This window comes from Schistocerca piceifrons, chromosome 10 (genome assembly GCF_021461385.2).
Source record: "Schistocerca piceifrons isolate TAMUIC-IGC-003096 chromosome 10, iqSchPice1.1, whole genome shotgun sequence".
In the NCBI taxonomy this organism is placed as follows: Eukaryota; Metazoa; Arthropoda; class Insecta; order Orthoptera; family Acrididae; genus Schistocerca; species Schistocerca piceifrons.
In genome coordinates this window covers 57,336,945-57,356,323 of record NC_060147.1, presented here as the reverse complement: position 1 = coordinate 57,356,323, position 19,379 = coordinate 57,336,945, and positions in this window count along the sequence as shown.

Below are 19,379 nucleotides of genomic sequence, written 5' to 3'. Positions count from 1 at the left end.
GAGGAACTGGCAACAGATATTCCTCTAAGGGCTGCCCGTGATATTAAGTGACAGGTTAGGAATATTTTTATTCGCACAACATGTGGTACTGCAAGCACAAGAGTACTGAGGGTGGCAGGAAATTCAAATGCTTGCCAGTGCGAGGACGTCATGCAGCCAGTGTGGTCTGCGGCTGTGCACATCTCGCAGAACTGGAGACACATGAGCAGAAACCAAATGTGCTATAGCGTGGACCAATGATGGTCGGGAAATCCGTCGAAGATTAATTCCGGGGATTTTGTTCCTAAAGCCGATGGCCACAATGGGAATTGGCCATACACAAATTTAATTCTATTAACATATGTTGAGCCTGTAGCGTATTTCTAAGGCATGAAACCTTTCTATAAGGAACTGTATGTGTGAAAACCGAATATATTGATTTCAAAGAATTGCTCGGGTGACGTGTACTTAAGCACGGTATCCAACTGGTTAGGAAAACTGACTTTTCGTTGGCCTTCAGTAGCGCATGTAAACAATGTCATGTATTAAAACTTTAAACTTTACGAAATGCAAATTTTGAAATAAAGAAAATGAATCAAATTAAATGGCAAAGGAAACCAACTGTGTGCTCAAAGAAAACTATATAACTAAAACTCAGAACCGAAGCAAATTACAAACATTGCGTGTTATGAAGAGCGTTGTTTGATTTGGAACATCCCCAAAAATAAATTACCGCTCTATTTTGAAGAGAGTAAGTGCTTTAAATTTCCAACATTGTTCACTGAAAATTATTGAACTTGCTGGCACGAGGCCTGACAATCCCGACTGTACAGTGTTTGCCGAAGCATGCAAGGTGCAATCTGCTTACAAATAAAAGTGACCCCCCTCTTGCTCAGCACGCTGTTTTGATGTCCGGACTACTTACGTTCTCAAAAGCAGCTACAAATCGGCAGATGCAGCAGCTTACGATAAACAATGTGCTCTAAAGCACAATCCAGATACGACAGAAACTTCACAATAATATTACGAATCATGGAGGTCGGTATAAGGTAAAGAAAATCGTTTCTGAACAATCAAACTCTGATTATTGACAAAAAGCCTGCACAACATAAGACTCTAACAATCACAAAATTCTTTCATTGCAAAGAAATTTCGAATACGCATTCCACCAAAATCTTCTCCACCAATATAAAGAACAAGACAGTATTAAAATGATTTTCCATGTCCATAACAAATGGTTCAAATGGCTCTGAGCACTATGGGACTCAACTGCTGAGGTCATTAGTCCCCTAGAACTTAGAACTAGCTAAACCTAACTAACCTAAGGACATCACAAACATCCATGTCCGAGGCAGGATTCGAACCTGCGACCGTAGCGGTCTTGCGGTTCTAGACTGCAGCGCCTTTAACCGCACGGCCACTTCGGCCGGCTCCATGTCCATAACAAAGCATTCCAAAGCACTAGTTATAGAATTCTGCCCTTTATGATGTAAGCCATGCTTTGACACCTCTGCATTTATACATTGCAAACCAGTGTGTAATGCATGGCGGATGGTACTTTGGATGCTCTGTAATCAGCTTAATCGCTCATATTCAAAACACTGTGGTCCTAACCTAGCCGTATTTCTATCTTCGCAAACAGGTGAAATCACTAAATGGCAAAACAGGTCTTGTCGGACGCTAATCAAACCATTGCCGGATCGAAATGATAAGCAATGTTTGTGTACGTACGGCAGTCTGTGACGTAGCGTCACCGTACACAGACACGATTCCATAACTCAGCATCGCCCGTCTTATGTTCTGGATAGCTCTTTCGAGCGTGTTTAGGTTTCATAGTAAACTTTGCAGTTTATTATAGTGCCTTTTTCTGTAGAATCTCAAGACGTTCACCCTTTCAGTTCCAAAAAATAGATATCAGTTTCCATGCTCAAAACAGTTGCGCTCCGATCTAGTGGGGCCCCACTCCATCGACTGGTTTCTTATCTCCTCCTACACGCCAGCAACGCAAGTTTCGTCCCCTGTCACGATGTGACTGAGGAATTCGTCACCTTCTGGGTCCATCGTGAACGAAATTTGTGGTAACCGAGCTTGTAACTCACATATTCCTACTGCGGTGTCCCGCATATCTTAGGGAAACACACTGATAGTTCTGTAATCGTGAAGCAACGATTCTTTGCAGGTGGTAGTACACGTCTTTCTTCATCACTGACGTTTTGCCGACCTAGAAGAAGAAAACGGCACCACGTTTCTGAGAGCAAGTTCATTCATAATGTTCTCCCCGTGTACTGCAGTTGGTTCACTATTATTCCCTCCAGCTTTACTTGTTGCTTGCGTACACAACGTGAATTACACCACGTAATTCACAGGCGACGCCGTTTTCTATGACAGCGGCCACTTCGATTCACAACCGGGCGCCACATCTGTGCTGGAGGAACAAATTTTTTATTTACTATACCCCTATTGTAAAATAAAAAAGCATTGTTTTGATCTTCGATTTGATCATTCGAGCTGTTTTCTTTCGAGGAGATGTCTTAGTATGCCACTCTTCACTTTTCCGCTTAGTCTCTGGACCGTACTCAGAAGTCTAACTACTGAACCATTTGTGGTCATTGGCAACCTCAGTTGTGAGGTTTATCGGCACCATTTTGCCACAAATTCTTTCGCATGTGCAAATCTTCGGTTAAAATTTGATGTACGGTAGAAGTGTTTAAGGGTCATTCATCATCTTTATTGTGAAACGTCGGTCTGATTTCACAAGAGCATGCGTAGGTTCGACATTTTCGTCGGTTTTTGAAGTTGAAGACCTCCATGAGCGAGGTTCATCTTCAACATGTTCTCAGTCTTCCGGAAACGATTTGTACCAGCGAAAAACTTGTGCTCCTGATAGGAAATTTTCCCCATACACTGTTGCAAATTTTTCAAAGGTCACACTCGCATTCCTCGCGCACACACACACACACACACACACACACACACACACACAAATTCCCCAAGTTTCGCACAAAACTTTGTCATAACGTTGCTCTATGGTCCACTGTTCCACAAAAACACGACTTCACTAATCGCGCTCTCAGACATCGCGTGATGCCTACACGAAGCTGAAACTCGGACTGAGCACCTGAAGGAATGAACGCATCGGCCTACACAAGTAGAACAACACACCGTTGCCAGATCGCTCGCAGTGATGTCAGACGCATTACGTTTCCCATACACCTTGTATACGTATTGGGTGGTACGCACAAAACAATTAAGAATTGTGAGGAATAAGTAACGAGAATTTTATAAGATTTGCATACCGTATTAGTCCAATCCGTTGCTGACTATGGTTGACATGTCTGGGGTGTGTTTGCACAGCGTAGGTCATATTGGATATTTAATATTTTGTCACCTGTAGAAATAGTTATACGAGGTGTGATTGGAAAGTTTTAAGAAAGGGCTCGAAATTGTACAATGGTGGTGCTTACATGCTACTGTGTTGCATTTCTTTCAAAATAGTCCCCTTCTGGTTGACCGCACCGACTCCAACGGTGTTTCCACTTTTGGAAACATTCTTGGAATTTGTCTTCCTGGAGTGTGTTAAGGACGTTCTCCGTATTTGCCTGGATGTCTTCATCAGAGTCAAATCGCTTCCCTTCCAGTGGAAATTTCAGTTTAGGAAATAGGTAGAAGTCCGCAGGAGCCAAATCAGCGGAATATGGCGGTTGTGGAAGCACAGGAATTTTGAATTTGGTCAAAAATTCAACGATGAAGAAGGCACGATGAGCCGGACCATTGTCATGGTGAAGCACCCAACTCCCGTCTCTCCACAATGCAGGCCTTCTCTTCCGCATCTTTTCGCGCAAACGCTCAAGGACACATTTGTAGTATTCCTGGTTAATTGTCTGTCCTACAGAGTGAATTCATGATGCAAAATAGCGGTAGAATCGAAAAAACAATCACCAACATTGTCTTCACCTTCGACCAACTTTGCCGTGCTCTTTTCGGTGGCGGTGAACCTGAAGTCTTCCACTACGAAGACTGCACTTTGGTTTCAGGATCATATTCATATACCCACGATTCGTCACCTGTACTTACCCTATGTAACAAATCTGGGTCATTTTTAGTCCGATTAATCAGTTCTTGGCACGTTTCAAGTCGCTGTTGTCTCTGGTCACTTGACAACACTTTCGACGCTTTTGGAATGAATTTTCCGGACACTAGACGCATGTTCAGATCTTCAGTTAAAATTCACTGAACTGCATAGAAACTTAAATTAAGTTCATCAGCCATCACCCTAATTGTAGGTCTACGATCACAGCGCACTAAGTCGCGAACATTCACAACATTTTCACGTTTTTAATGTGGAAGGACTGACGGATCATGGTTCAACTTCAAATGATTCGCAGCCATTTTTAAATCTGTTGACCCAGACAAAAACACTCATTTATAACACTGCTGCTCTCCATTTGGCTGTTACAGCAAAGTTTATTATAGATTCTTTGATCCAATATCATAGAAAATAAATAATCCCTTATACTGCCAAAAGGCACAAATCGTTCCCGGAAGGCTGTTTTTAACAATTCGTAAGCATCCGAAGCTGATTTCCCGCTTTAAAAAAAAAATTCACACTAACTCGTTGCTCCGTTTTTCCGTCCATTCTCACGCACACAGAATCCGGCAACAAGCCCTAACAGACCCGCACTCAACCAACTGTCACAACGAACTGAATAAAGGAAACGCAGTTTCCTGTCAGAGGGCGTTCAAGGACAAGGCAAAGACTCTCTCCCCAACCTTCGTGTATCTGCCGCCAAACCAGCAAGCAGTAGCAGATCAAAAGTTTCCAGTCACACCTCGTATGTCTTAGTATTAGGCATTATTTATTTTTTATGTCATTGGATCAAAGAATTTATAATAAACTTTACTATAACAGCCACATGGAAAGCATCAATGTTATAAAACTACAAACTGCGTCTTTTTGAGAATCTGCTAAGAGTGGAATGAGACCTTATGAGTGGTTTGAACGTTTCGAAGAAGGCCTGGAGAAGCTGAAGATGACGAGAGTTCCTCGACCCCCACACATCATCAACCGATGACATCGTGGAAAAGTGAAAGACGTAATTGTGGACGAGCGCCGAATCACTACCAGAGAAGTCACTGCTACGTAATACTGGCAAATCTGCAGACTCATTCCGTGAAACGTGTGGCAGCGATATTTGTACCAGAATTGTTGTAGTTCGAACGAAATCAGCGGCGAACGCAAGTTGCTATGGAGTCGTTACATGAAGTCAGCAACTAACTGCACTACCGAAACGCTTAACATGTGATGAATATGGTTTTTTTTTTCTTTCTAATACACCCATTTGGAGGGTACGATGAATCAACTTTGGCTACTCTTCATTGTATTAGATTTCTTCAGTTTACAAATTTTCTTCATCCTTTTAGAGTGTTGTTCCCTTTCTTCTTGAGTCCACTTTCGTCTAGTTATTTTCTTTCTCTCCTGAAATTCTGCCTTTTGAACTGCCTTTCTGAAATGTGTTCTGTTTTCTATTGTGTCTATTGTAACTCCAGCATGTTCAATGTCCTTTTCAGTCTCTATGAACCATGCTGGCTTGGATTTGTAGCTATTGAGTAATGTGAATATCCGCTTGGTTAGTCTGTTGTTATCCATTCTGAATATATGTCCAAAAAACTGTAGTTTCCTCTTCCTCATTACATCAGTTAGTTTCTCCGTTTTCAGATATAGCTCTCTGTTTGGTCTTATCCTGTATTCAGCATTATCGTTTCTTTTAGCTCCCAGTATTTTCCTTTAAATTCTTCTTTCGACCTTCTCTAGTTCCTCAAGATCTCCATTTCTTGTTAGTTTCAGTGTTTCTGCCGCGTAGAGAGCTTCAGGTCTGGCCACTGTTTGGTAGTGTCTTAATTTCGTGTTCCAGGACAAGGATTTTTTATTATAAACGTTTTTGGTCATATGAAACACTCCTTCCATTTTGTGCACTCTAGTTTCTATAGCTATCTTTTCTTTGGCATTGTATGTAATCCACTCTCCTAGGTATTTAAAGGAATCTGTTTTGTGTATTGTGTTGTTGTCAAATGCAATATTTTGAGGAGCATCACAGATGTTTCTCATAAACTTTGTTTTTTCATAGGACATTTGTAGTCCTACTTTGGCAGCTTGTTTTTGTAGTTCTCTTATTTGTTCTTGGGCATTGTCTAGTGAATCTGTAATCAATGCCATGTCATCTGCGAAGGCTAAACAGTCGACAGTGATCTTGTTTGGATTTCTCCCTAGTTGAATCCCTTTAGTATTGATGGCCTTTCTCAATTCTCGAACTACCTTCTCCAAGACACAATTGAAAAGCAGAGGTGACAGACCATCTCCCTGTCGAACACCTGACTTTATTTCAAACGATTTTGAGAGCTCTCCCCTAAATTTTACTTTCGATTTTGTATTTGTCAAAGTACCTTTAATTATTGCAGTTGTTTTAGCATCGAGTCCCAATTCTTTTAAGATATCAAGCAGTGTATTTCTGTCAATTGAATCATAGGCTTTTTTAAAATCCACAAAAGTAATTACATATTTTAAGTTCCTGATTTTCCTCATTTCTATTATGCTCTTTAAATTTAGTATTTGATCTGCACATGACCTTCCCTTCCTAAATCCAGCCTGATACTGAATATGGGTTTATGGATATGACGGTGAAATTAAGACTAATTTGTCCCAGTAAAAGCATTCTACGTCGGCAAGATCGAATAAAGCTGAACATGTGCGGTCAAATACGAAGGTTATGCTCACTTCTTTCTTCTGTTCCAACGACGAAGTGCAGCATGAGCTCTTGCTAGATCGGTAAGGAGTACTACTAACACGTTCAGCGTCGTTTAAGTGAAGCAGTCCGAATAAATAGGTCGCGTTTGTGACGACACACTTAGTGGGTTTTGCTGTGTGTTGGCACACCTGTTCACATTTCGTTGCATGTTCGAGAATTTTCGAGCAAAAAGCAACACTTTAATAACACCACATAGCATCCCTACGCCTCAGACATGGCACCGTGTGACATTTTGTGTTGCTAGAAGTGCAAAAAACCTTCAGAGGGAGACTTTTACAAGCATATATGAGATTATAAACGCATCGCAGAGAGAGCTAAACGCTATCCGTTTAGCTGTTCCCTCACGGGGACGCGGCAGCTATCATTGACATGCACGCGGACTGGAACTCGAACCCCACGAGACAAAGCGCCATCGTCACACGGGACGCGCTGGTTTACGTGATTTATCACTGTGGTGCTCCGCAGCGGCATCTCTCAGCTCGTCATCTGTATCTCGGTCCCAAACCACACGGTTTGTTTATGAATATGGATGCGCATGAAACAGCTACATTAGCTCTACTAAAACGCACACTTCCTGCCGTTTCCATCTGCTAGTCATGTTGTTCCCTTCATAGTACACATAATTAGAAACTTAAATATCCGTGAACATTTTATAAGACAAAAAGGTAACTTCCATTTTCAGTCAGTATGGACATCAGTATCACGTAGTCGAACAACCTCATTCCTGAGAGATAGGTTGCCGGCCGCGGTGGTCTAGCGGTTCTAGGCGCTCAGTCCGGAACCGCGCGACTGCTACGGTCGCAGGTTCGAATCCTGCCTCGTGCATGGATGTGTGTGATGTCCTTAGGTTAGTTAGGTTTAAGTAGTTCTAAGTTCTAGGGGACTGATGACCACAGATGTTAAGCCCCATAGTGCTCAGAGCCATTTGAGAGATAGGTCATTTACTTTTACGTAAATCCAATATAACGGATTACATTTGTGTTCATTTAATAATAAACTCCCACAACCTCTTAGAAAAGGCGAAGGTGAAAAAAAAATTAATATACCAAGACGCGAATTTGCTGCACTTTCAAATTCAAAAATGTTCAAGTGGCTCTGAGCACTATGGGACTTAACATCTGAGGTCATCAGTCCCCTAGAACTACTTAAACCTAACTAACCTAAGGACATCACACACATCCACGCGCGAGGCAGGATTCGAACCTGTGACTGTAGCAGTCGCGCGGTTCCGAACTGAAGCGCCTAGAACCGCTCGGCCACCGCGGCCGGCTGCTACAATGTGTTCCATCAGTTGGGACCTCTGCCAATCCTGAATTTTGAAGAAAAATAGACTAGTATCTGATTTAAGATCTTATGGAGGCTTTAATGATCGATAAGCTATTAATTGGCATAGAATTATAGCAAATTCTACCAAGAACGACGTGTTTTAGATTAATTTTCCATGTGCTGTTGCCTTTAACGTACAAGCTACGACACTAAAATAACTAAATACTAAAATTCTTTAACCAAAAGTATGACGTTTCCCTTTTCTTTTTTACAACATTTAGTACCAGTATCGACGCATTTTCGAGATGGTGTGCTGGTACTTAGAAACAGGAAATATTTATAGCGTGCAATTTTAATATAAAACCGAACGAATATGGGCTTCAAATGAAAACGACAAATACAATATAGCCTCTCGCAAGTTCTACTTGTGAAGTAGAGAGCGTCCATTCCCCTTACTGGTGTAAGCTTTCGAAGCACACTGTCGAAATATTGCAGAACTAATTTTGTGCTTCGCTCCAGGTAGTGGCTTCTAAACGTTAAATAATAATAGCGGTCGTAAGAAAACTCGTACATCTCCATGCCGACGTTAGCTAATTCGTCCCGTGTGAGGGCAGCTTAAGAACGAGTTCAAGAAGTGTTACGGGGATTGAAGAAAAAAGTTGGCATAAGTCGTTTATATCTTCTTGGAACTATTTTTAATGGAATAACGTTAAATTAGAGATGTAAATACATTGTACTTCGTTTTCTGGAGATGCCTTAACCGACCTCCGCGCTTTGTTGGCATCAGTAATTGGAAAAACTGGCACAGCAAATATAGTCCTCCCGAACAGGCCATGAAGGCCCAAAGGTACCAACCGGCCGCCGTGTCATCCTCAGCACACAAGCGTCACTGGATGCGGGTATGCAGTGGCATGCGGTCAGCACACCGGTCTCCCGGGCGCTATGTCAGTTTACGAGATCAGAGCCGCTACTTCTCAATTAAGCAGCTACTCAGTTTGCCTCACAAGGACTGAGCGCACCCTGCTTGCCAACAGAGCTCGGCAGACCGGATGGTCACCCATCCAAGTGCTAGCCCAGTCCGACAGCGCTTAACTTCGGTGATCTGACGGGAACTGGTTTTACCACCGCGGCAAGGCCGTTGACACTGCAACACGCATAGGCGTTTAATAAAAATTTGACCATTTGCGTGATAACACAAAATGAAGAAGTGGCCGTTAAAATCAATATACGTTATTTAACTTTTATTATCGTTGATGTCATATTCTTCTTCAGCAGGTTGTCTAGTTCGTTGATCTCGCTTCTTACAAGAGGGACAGGTTGTTCTTTTCATATATGTACCGTGAAATATAATAATGAAGCAGAATCTGAGATATCATTTCAATTTTTTAAAGTGTTTCGATTCATTCACTTCACATTACTCGAAACACTTCGCGCAATTGGAAGAAAATATGTGCAAAAATCATTGTTCAATACTGCTCAACATGTTTGCATCCATCTCGGCCCCTCTTAACTGTAGAATACTGGACTCCAGCCGACTACGCAATTACACAACAGCAGCTGACTTCTCTACACACACAGATCAACAAGTGCAGATATACATAAAATCGCAGTTCAGAGATTATAAAATACATCGACCTTTCATATTACAAAAATATGTCATTATCGATATGATCAAAAATATTTCCGAAAAGACAGAAAATATTCAACGTTTCATGATATCAAAGATCATAGGAAGCAATAAGAGGTATCTGAATGCGTGGAGTCTGGTCTTTCGACATGTCCAAAACATCAGACACCACGCACTGATAAAATTGATTCGCCTGGATGAGCAATAAATCCATTATTCACTATCGACGAACATTTCGTTTGATCTCCTGATGGAATCTAAAATTAGTGACCATAGAGGACAACGCCGTGGACTGCGATTATTTGGCAATAGGTGGGAACGTTAATCGGCAGGGGAACGTACCGAAAGAGTCCGCGCATTTGCGGTAAGCAAGCGCTCGGATGGCGCAGTGGTTAAAGCAGCTTCCTAGTAGGCAGGAGATCTCGGGTTCGTGCTCCGTTCCGGCTCAGATTTTAACTTGTCGCCGTTAATTACGCGTAAAGTCCCGATGCAACTGATATCATCATTTCCTTCCATTCCCTTCCCTTTCTCACCCCTCTACCTTCAATTTACGTAATACGTTTTATATTAATGATGGATCAAGAAAGTAAATACTGAAGGAATTGATGTATCGTACCCTACGATACTTCGCGAAAAACGAGGTGTGCTGCGCATTTCTATTACGACGCCTAGAACGTATGTGCCGCTGTCAGGCAGTTCTGCTTTGTAGCGCCGCCGCAATCTGGAGAGAACAGGCGCGCCAGCTGCCGGGTTTTCGGGTGCTGCAGAATCTGCTCCTCGGGGAATCCCGAGCCGTACATGCCGCGCACCTGAAGATGTCGCGCCGTGTCACGCGGGGAAACGGCTTGACGCTTCCCTGCGCTGCGACAGACAGCCGGGGATTTAGAGAGACGTGCGAATGGATTTTCCCCGAGGCAGGCGAGCCGTGTCGCAGCAGAAGAGACGACGAAGGAGCAGCAGAGAGACACGGGCTGCGCGCGGAGCAGGTGGTCTGGAAGGGGGAACCGGCAGGAGATGCGGAGCACGGCCGTCGCCACCTACCTGCATTCTGCGAACTGCCTCACACCTCAGAAACCGAAATTTCTTTTTGGAATTGCCATCTAACTTCACTTTTAAAACCAAAATGATATAGCCATCTTTTAATATGCAGCTCCTTGTATTGGCCGTGTTTGCAGTTAAAAATTTTTCGATGTGAGGTCCGCCAGTTACGCAAAACACCCTTTTTCTCAGTACCGAAACATGTTTCGGCACCACTGTGCCATTATCAGTGGGTTTTCGTTTTTTTTTTTATTTCTTACATCCGGTGTACGTGAACTATCTGGATCACTTTTGTGTTCATTACAACAGGTAGCTTGCCAATTTTTCGTGTGGCAAGTACTTCCATTCTCCACATCATGCTGAGATGTTGATGCATACGTAACACAGTGTGTTCTGGTGTAGTGAAAAAGTATATTACTACGTTATTTGTGGAAGATGTTTGTTATAGTTACGTATGCATCACAACATCTCAGCATGATGTGGAGAATGGAAGCGCCTGCCACATGAAAACATGACAAGTAATTAACTTAAAAGTGACCCAGAAAGTTCATGCACATCAAACGTAAAGAACAAATAAAAAACGAAAACCCACTGATGATGGCACATTGGTGGCGAAACATGTTTAGGTACTGAGAAAAAAGGTGTTTCGCATAACTGGCGGACCTCACATCCAAAATGATATACGCTTAAGTTATATTCATGACCAGTGACCCCCAAATTCCGCTCTCTATTCTTTAAAGAATCAAACTCCTATGCATAAAACAACAAGTTTATCATGCATCTCAATGTTTATGTCGTCGTATCTCCTGAACTGTGAGTTGTACAATGATATGATTTCGCACGTACATTCAGTGGTATAGGTAGATACTGTCTGCAAAACGTATTGCGAATATAGTTACCAATAGAGAACGACGTGCCTGATGCTGCAATTTTACTGCACGATCAGCGAAAATGCAGTAAGTGATAAATTTTTCTTTTCTGGGTTATTTTGAGGAGGGTGTGTGTGAGAAAAAGTTTCGATAACGTCTGAAATTACGTGTAAAGTGTGTTGGAAATTGCTACGTGCTCTCGTTGTCGAATACTGGACCAATATAATGGGGCTAACTTGTGCATCATGTGCTACCCTCTTTAAGACATACATACGATTTCTAAATTTAAGATTTCTCCTACTGTGTTAAGCCTTTGACATAAGAGTATATCAATTTATGATTAGATTACAACAGCATTATAAGTGTTTACATTTGGTTCTCCCCCCCCCCCCTCCCTCCCCTGCCCTAGAAGCCATTAGCCAGTCGCGCATCTCCATAGCCATTCAGTAACAAAGATGACAGCATAATAAATTTTTAAATTTGATCAGTAACTAAGAATTGCTGGTAGTAATTCCAACTGTGCATCATCATAGCCATTTAGTAACATAGTTGAATTTTCGACGTATCTGCAACAGAAAAAAAAATTATTATTCGCGTATGGGCCCAATAGGATCACGTGAAGTACAATCCATCAATGTCACATTTGATGGTTTCCCTTCCTTTGTGTCCAAATTTCTTTCAGAACGAACTCTCTTTCTTTCATCAGACCATGATGTTCCAGTCTGCAGTCTGTTTTCTAACTTCCCTCTGACCAACATTACAATCAAATTCCTTTTGTCCGAATGTTTTTCTATTTGTTACGTATTCCTGAGCTAAATCGGCTACTTTAAGATCCTCCTAATCCGCAGTGGTCCATTTAATTAACTCACATTTAGCCTTACTTCTGTTTCCGTGGAATTGTACTATATGCTTTGTCAACCTGTCATTGTTTTAATGTGCCCATGATATTTAAGTCTTCCTTTTCTCATGTCACCATGTATGTCCGTGTATTCTTCCATTTCTTTATTACTTCTCAGCCTATAAGTTTCTCCATCAGTATTTTGGGGCCTAACATTTTTCTAACAATCTTTATTTCTTTTGACTTCTTTCAGTATCCCTCTATCTATTTAAAATTAAAGTTAATGCTCATAAAGACATTCAGGTTTGATTACAGTGTTTTCACCGAATTTAGAAAGTGATATTTTACTATAAATATTTTGTGTTAATGAGGTTGCTATTTTTTGACAGCGGTCTTCGTTTGCTCCTTTTTCCAGACCGTTTTCATGTATGTTTTCCCCAAGTATTTGTACTTAGAAACCCTTTTTATTTTTCCATATTCCGTGTTTAAAAACTTTGGTGCTCGTTTGTTGCATGTAACGTATTCCGTTTTTGCGCATGATATTTGTAGTCCTACTTTTTCTGCAACAAAGAATTTCGATTTGTTTTTGAGTTGTGGTATAGTCCCTGGTCAAAATTGCCAGATCGCCTGCAAAGACGAGGCAATCTACTCTACATTACTTCTACCTAACTTGATTGTCTGATCTGTATTTTGATTCGACCTTTGCTCAGCATAAAAAATATAGATCAATTTTCAACGCGTACGTGAAATTAAATTACGTAGAGAGAAGGATTATGGGAAGCGGGAAAGTAATTTACTTTTTTTTCCCTTTTTTCCGACACAAACTAGTATTTGCGGACCTGGCGCTAGTTTTCAGCACCTAGCATGACAAGTCGATGAAACATACGAATAGCGCTAATTCATGTTGCTGTTTTTGTCTTCAGTTCTAACCCTGGTTTCATACAGCTATTAACGTTAGTCTATCCTGTGCAAGTCTCTGCATCTCTCTAGGCCCTCTTGACTATGCAGCCATTTGAAACTGATCTGTGGATTCTATTCTTGGTCTTCGTCAGTAGTTTTTCTCAAATTTAGTTCAGTACATTTTCATTTGTTGAGCGATCAACCCATCTAATCTTCAGAATTCTTCTGTTGCACCATACTTCAAAACTCTCTATTCCCTTCTTGTATGAACAGTTCATCTTAACCATTTCATTTACATGCAAGGCCACAGTCCTGAAAAATAGCTTGAAAAATGAATATCTGGTACTTAGATTTATATAATATGTTATCAAATTTATCTTTTTCAGAAACATTTTTATTGCTGTTGGTTGTCTGCATTTCGTGGCCCCTCTGCTTTCGGCATTGTAAGTTGCTGTGCTTCCGGAAGGGGAAAGCTCATTTGATACTTTTAGCACCTCATTTCTTAATCAAATTCTGTTGGCATCGCCTGATTTAATGTGAATTCATTGCATTTCCCTTTTTCCTCTTTTTTTATATTAATAGTATAACACGTTTTCATGATACTACTCATTCCGTTCAACTGATCTTCCAAGTCATTTGCCGTCATTCACATCATTACGGCTAGAGGCTGCAAGGGCAAGTTGGCGCACTTCTCTTCTCGATTTATTCCAGCTTATATTTTCTTTCCATTCACATTTTTATAAGGAAACATTGGCTCAATACGTTTACCATTACGGCTCCACACTGTTCACCGAGAAGTATTTCGTACAGGAATATCACTTATGCCAACACACCACACCCACTGGGCAAGTTGCCCCAGCCGTTGAGGGAAGTTAGCCAATGCGATTTTATCATTTAATTTAGTTCAAAATTATTTATTTAATTGAAAATATGTTGACTTTTATACTCACAGTTTATTTTAATGCAAATTTCTGCAACTTCATGATGGAAACTACTCTTAGTCTTATCATTGTTATAATAACATGTTTAATAGAAAATTATGTCTACAGTTCTCATCAGCCTTCGTCTGACTACCCGATAACTCCTTCACAGTTTTTTCGTCGAACAACTTATGTAAAAAGTAACAAATGTAATATAAACGTGAACAGCCGTCTGAAGAAGAATGTGACTGTTTGAAAATGGTAACGGTGCCATTTGTGTAAACATTTAGCTTACTGACTGTGGCTGGTTGCTCTTTTCTTCTTTGCAAGAATCAGCTTGTGTTCTATAACCAGCCATGATCTCAAAAATGTCAGTTTTCGTTGAAATAGAAGGAATAAAGTTTTTGTTCAAAGTGCCATTAACACAGAGGCACTGCGTTTTATCTGTGACAAGCCTACCAGGCAATATTTCACAATTGCTAATTATGTGTGGGAAATAGATACATGTACTAATCGCCTTCTCCCCCTTCTGTCTGTCAATCTCCTCTTCCACCTTCTATTTGTGCATTTTTTACTTTTTCCCCCTCTGTCTGTCCAACAACTCCTCCCCCTCTCTGCTGGGTCTAATAATAATAATTTTGCATAATTTTTAACTAAAACGGATTACGTTACCAAGTTGTGGACGATTCATATTCTGAACTAGCATTCTAATCTAAGCCCACAAACTGTAAATAAAACACTACTGTTTTCTGTTAAAACTGTCTATAGCAATACAGCACATAGTTTGATATACATTTGGTAGAAAAAGTTTTTCTAGTGGTTTAAAAGCCCTTCGATCGTAGTCAGAACTGATTGAAAGAAGGAGCAGCTCAGTTTTACTACACAGCATTTTCCTGGTCTCTGTTGGTTCACACAGAAAAGTTGTACAATGTTGTTTGAAGCAATGTGTAGTCTATCGCCACTTGAATGTTTATTAGAGTATAATGTAAAAAATTTTAAATAGAGCAGCCACGAACTTTTGAAAATTTTTGCAAACAGTGTGTCCTCTTCGTATATTATTATGTATCTGTTTTTTGTGGTGTATTTTTTCAGGTGTTTTTAAGAAATTCGACTTTTTTAAGAAACTAATGTCTGGGCACTAGCCATCAAATAGTCTTAACTGTGAAGAAAAATAAATGGTTACATGTTTTGTGAAGTGATAAAAGTATAAACAAAATTAATTAGAGAAATCTATAAAGTGTCTTTCAATGATACTCGAAATCATGAGCAGTCCATGGGACAAATATGCTCAAGCACTGTTAGAAATTCTAAGATACTAAATTAAACAATGAACTTTAAATTCTCAAATGGCACCACATTTATTTTACCTGATGTCGAGCATTATTCAAACGTGTGTCACATGTTTCTCTGATCCGTTTTATTAGTTTTAAACAAATTATTTCACAAAACATTTGCCAATTTATTTCAATTTTTTAAATTTCAAGTTTTCTTTAGCTAACATGAAATACTCATACGTTATATTTCAATATCGATAGGTGTTCAATTATTATTAAAACTATATAGTTCATGAAATATTTCAGTTTCTCTCAAATCATTAATTAATTTTTTTAGTTAACTTGGTTACTAACAAGCACTTCAATCGTTTTATGCGAAATTAGACCTTACAGTGGGCAGTTTGATATCCCATTAGGACGTAAATCAATTGTGGAACGTTCTTTTCGCACTGCTGAGACATTTGACCAAAAATAGATGAGGACTTGTTTGTAATCCCCTGCACGTATGCACACTGCACAGCACTCGAGTGGCAGGTGGCGTATCGCGGGTTGCCTACGCCCCAGGATGCTGTGCTCTCGACGCGGCTTTGCCTTGCAGATTGGTGCTCCGCCGCGCCACCTCCTTCCTCTGTCGTTAACCACCCACCCACTTCATCCCCATCCCCCCTTCCACCACCACTCCACTCCCCACACCACACCGCTACCCCATCTTTTGTCAGCTGCCTCTCACAGCCTCGTTCCTTTCAGCACGCCTGTTTTTCACTGCGCAGCAGCCAAACAGCTGAAGCGGATTATGATGCAAGTAAGAATACGTTTTGTTGTCCCTTGTCTGGATAACGTGCATAGTAACAAACGAGCCACACCCTCTTTGTCTTTTCTCCACTCTGCGTCTCCCACAGCATACATATTTCAAAAAGTGTCTAACACTGTTGGCCTGTTGGATGCTTATGTACTTGACTTGTTTCTTCTTCATTTCTTGGAACCTCTTCAAGTAGCCAGTTTTTTTTAATATATTTCCACCACTCTACAGTTGTACCTGTTTTGTGCTTGTCTTCTCTACTTCTAGTCCAGGTCTGTATCAACAATGTGTTGCGTATTGGCATCTCATAGCTCTGGGTAAAGAATTTTTCAATTCATAACAACCGGCCGCTGTGGCCGAGTGGTTCTAGGCGTTTCAGTCCGGAACCGCACTGCTTTCGGTCTCAGGTTCGTGTCCTGCCTCGGGCATGGATGTGTGTGATGTCCTTAGGTTAGCTAGGTTTAAGTAGTTCTAAGTCTAGGGGACTGATGACCTCAGATGTTAAATCCCATAGTGCTTAGAGCCATTTGGATTCAGGAACGGATGTCCAATTAACCCTTTCATAAGGGTGTTCCAAACAATTCATTCCTCCGCCTATTTTTATAACATCCGCTCACTTCGTACTTTGTCTAGGTACCTAAGTTTTAGTGTCTTTCCACATGACTGACAATATTTATATCTTTACATTTTTACATATATGTAATGTATATAAAATACCGGAACAAAAGCTTGTGTTGGACAAGTGCAGATGTAACTGGACATGTCTACATCTTCGGAACGATCCCGTTATTAGCGTATTCAATTTAGAAATATCGGGGAAATCCTGTATGAGGATATCCCTGTTGATGCATCATGGATACGGGACTGCGCCCCTTCAAATACTTCTATGAAAAATCGGCAAATAGCCGTACGTTTCCAGAAGCTATTTTATTTAGACAACCAGTTTCGGCATCTCATTAATGCCATCTTCAGTTCCCAGCAAGTTAAAAAGGAGTATACATGTAGTGTTTAACAGGGTATACCGCAATTGAAGTTACAGAAAATGAAACGTAATTATGAAAGTCCTTAAGACCTACAAAATGCAGTTAAAAGCGTTAAGACAAGTACTGGTGGACATACACCAAAACAAAGCAATAAGTACACATACAACACTGCCACTAGAGAATTATGACAAAACGTGTCAAACATTACAACAAACCAAAAATAAACAATATACAATATCAGATGCACAAACGGATAATGCTTGTCAAGTATTTTCGTGTACATCAGAATAACAAAACAGGATATAAAATATATAAAAACTAGACAATATTTACTCGTTTGTGCTTCAGATTCTGTATACTGTTTAATTTGTTTTTTGTAATGTTTGGCATGTTCTGTAACAACCCTGTTATGTCAGTGCTGACCAGTACGAGTACGTATTCTGCTTTTTTGTACTGTAAGTGCATAGTACTTGTCTTAACGCTGATAATTGCATTTTATAGGTTTTAAGGACTTTCAATGTCTGTCATGGCGGCTGCAGTGTAACACGTGTTAAGTTCGGCTCGCGAAATTTAGTTGAATTCGAAGGTGTTCTCGCAGGTGGTGTTGTCTAGTACAAGTGGAAATCGTAAAAACAACAGTGTTCTGTGCAGTAGTGCTATTTTTTTTCTGTGCTCCGCCAATATCTTCGAGAAAATGGTAAACAGAAGAGTGAACAGCAGCGCGTCCAGCAGCGGGGAAGCAGCAGGTGCGGCGGGCCCGCTCTTGGCGGAAGGTGCGGCCGCGGCTCCCGGTATAGCGGAGCTGGTCCGCTCTGAGGTAAACGCTGCGCTTCGCGATAAAAACAATCTCGATCTGATAGCAGGCACTATATCAGATACTGTAACGGCAGCAGTATTGGCCAAAATGCGTGAAACTGTTGAGGCCAATACTGCCGAAATTACAGCACTAAAAAAGTCTGTGTCTGAATACGAGAAAAAGGCACGAGAGTTGGAAGTCAAACTATCTGCCGCAACTGACGAACTAGAACAGTACCAAAGGCGAAATAGTCTACGACTGTTTGGAGTAGTAGAAAATAAGGAAGAAGACACGGACAACCTGCTTATACAGGTTGCGCGTGAAAAATTAGGCGTTGAAGTGACCAAGGCAGACATTGACAGGAGCCATCGGGTGGGACGAAAATTACCAGGTGCCACCAAACCTCGTCCAATAATAATTAAATTTGTCTCGTACCGAAAAAGGGCAGAGATCTTTACCCAGAAGAAGAAGTTAGCAAGGACAGGGCTTACAATAAGGGAAGATCTGACACACGAACGGCTAAAGATTTTAAACAGTGCCATATCCCATTTCGGTCTTCAGAATGTGTGGACTCAGGATGGCAGAGTAATCATTAAGACAGCAGCTGGAAAGAAGACAGTCACAAACATGACAGAACTGAATAGTATTAAGTGAAGCTACTCGAGCCAAAAGTGCAAACTTAACACCATTTGCAATTGTAACAGCCCCAACACTCAGATATAGTCTTGCAATTTTATTAATTTTTTAATTATACCCATATTTTTACCTTCAACTAATTGTTTTTGTAACTGTATTAACTTTTCACTATTTTTTTGTGTCTGTAGCTCTAACCATTACTTAATTTTAGTTACTGCTAATTCTTTTTTCGTTTTCTCAGTTTATTCTCTTCCGTTCTGAAATAGTTCTATTGCAATTATTAGTCTCTCCTTTAGTTCATTAATCACCCATCTCTTCGGTTTAAATTGTTCATAACAAAAATCACTATCAGTATCACTTTAGCAAATTTCAATCGAATTGTAGCTTCTTACGATAATCACTACCAGTATCACTTTAGTAAATTTCAATTTAATTCTAGCTTCCTACGATAATCTATTAATTACTAAGCTTACTTCTCTCTGCTGGCAGCATCGGCCTCTTAAATCACTCCCTTCTCCCTTATTTCCACCCTAAGCTGTTTCAAATACGCTAATTACATTACTCCTCGTACGACAGAGGATACACAGTGACACACAGCCGTCACTATTTTGGTCATATTCTCCTTGCACAGAATACCACTAATCCATTTTC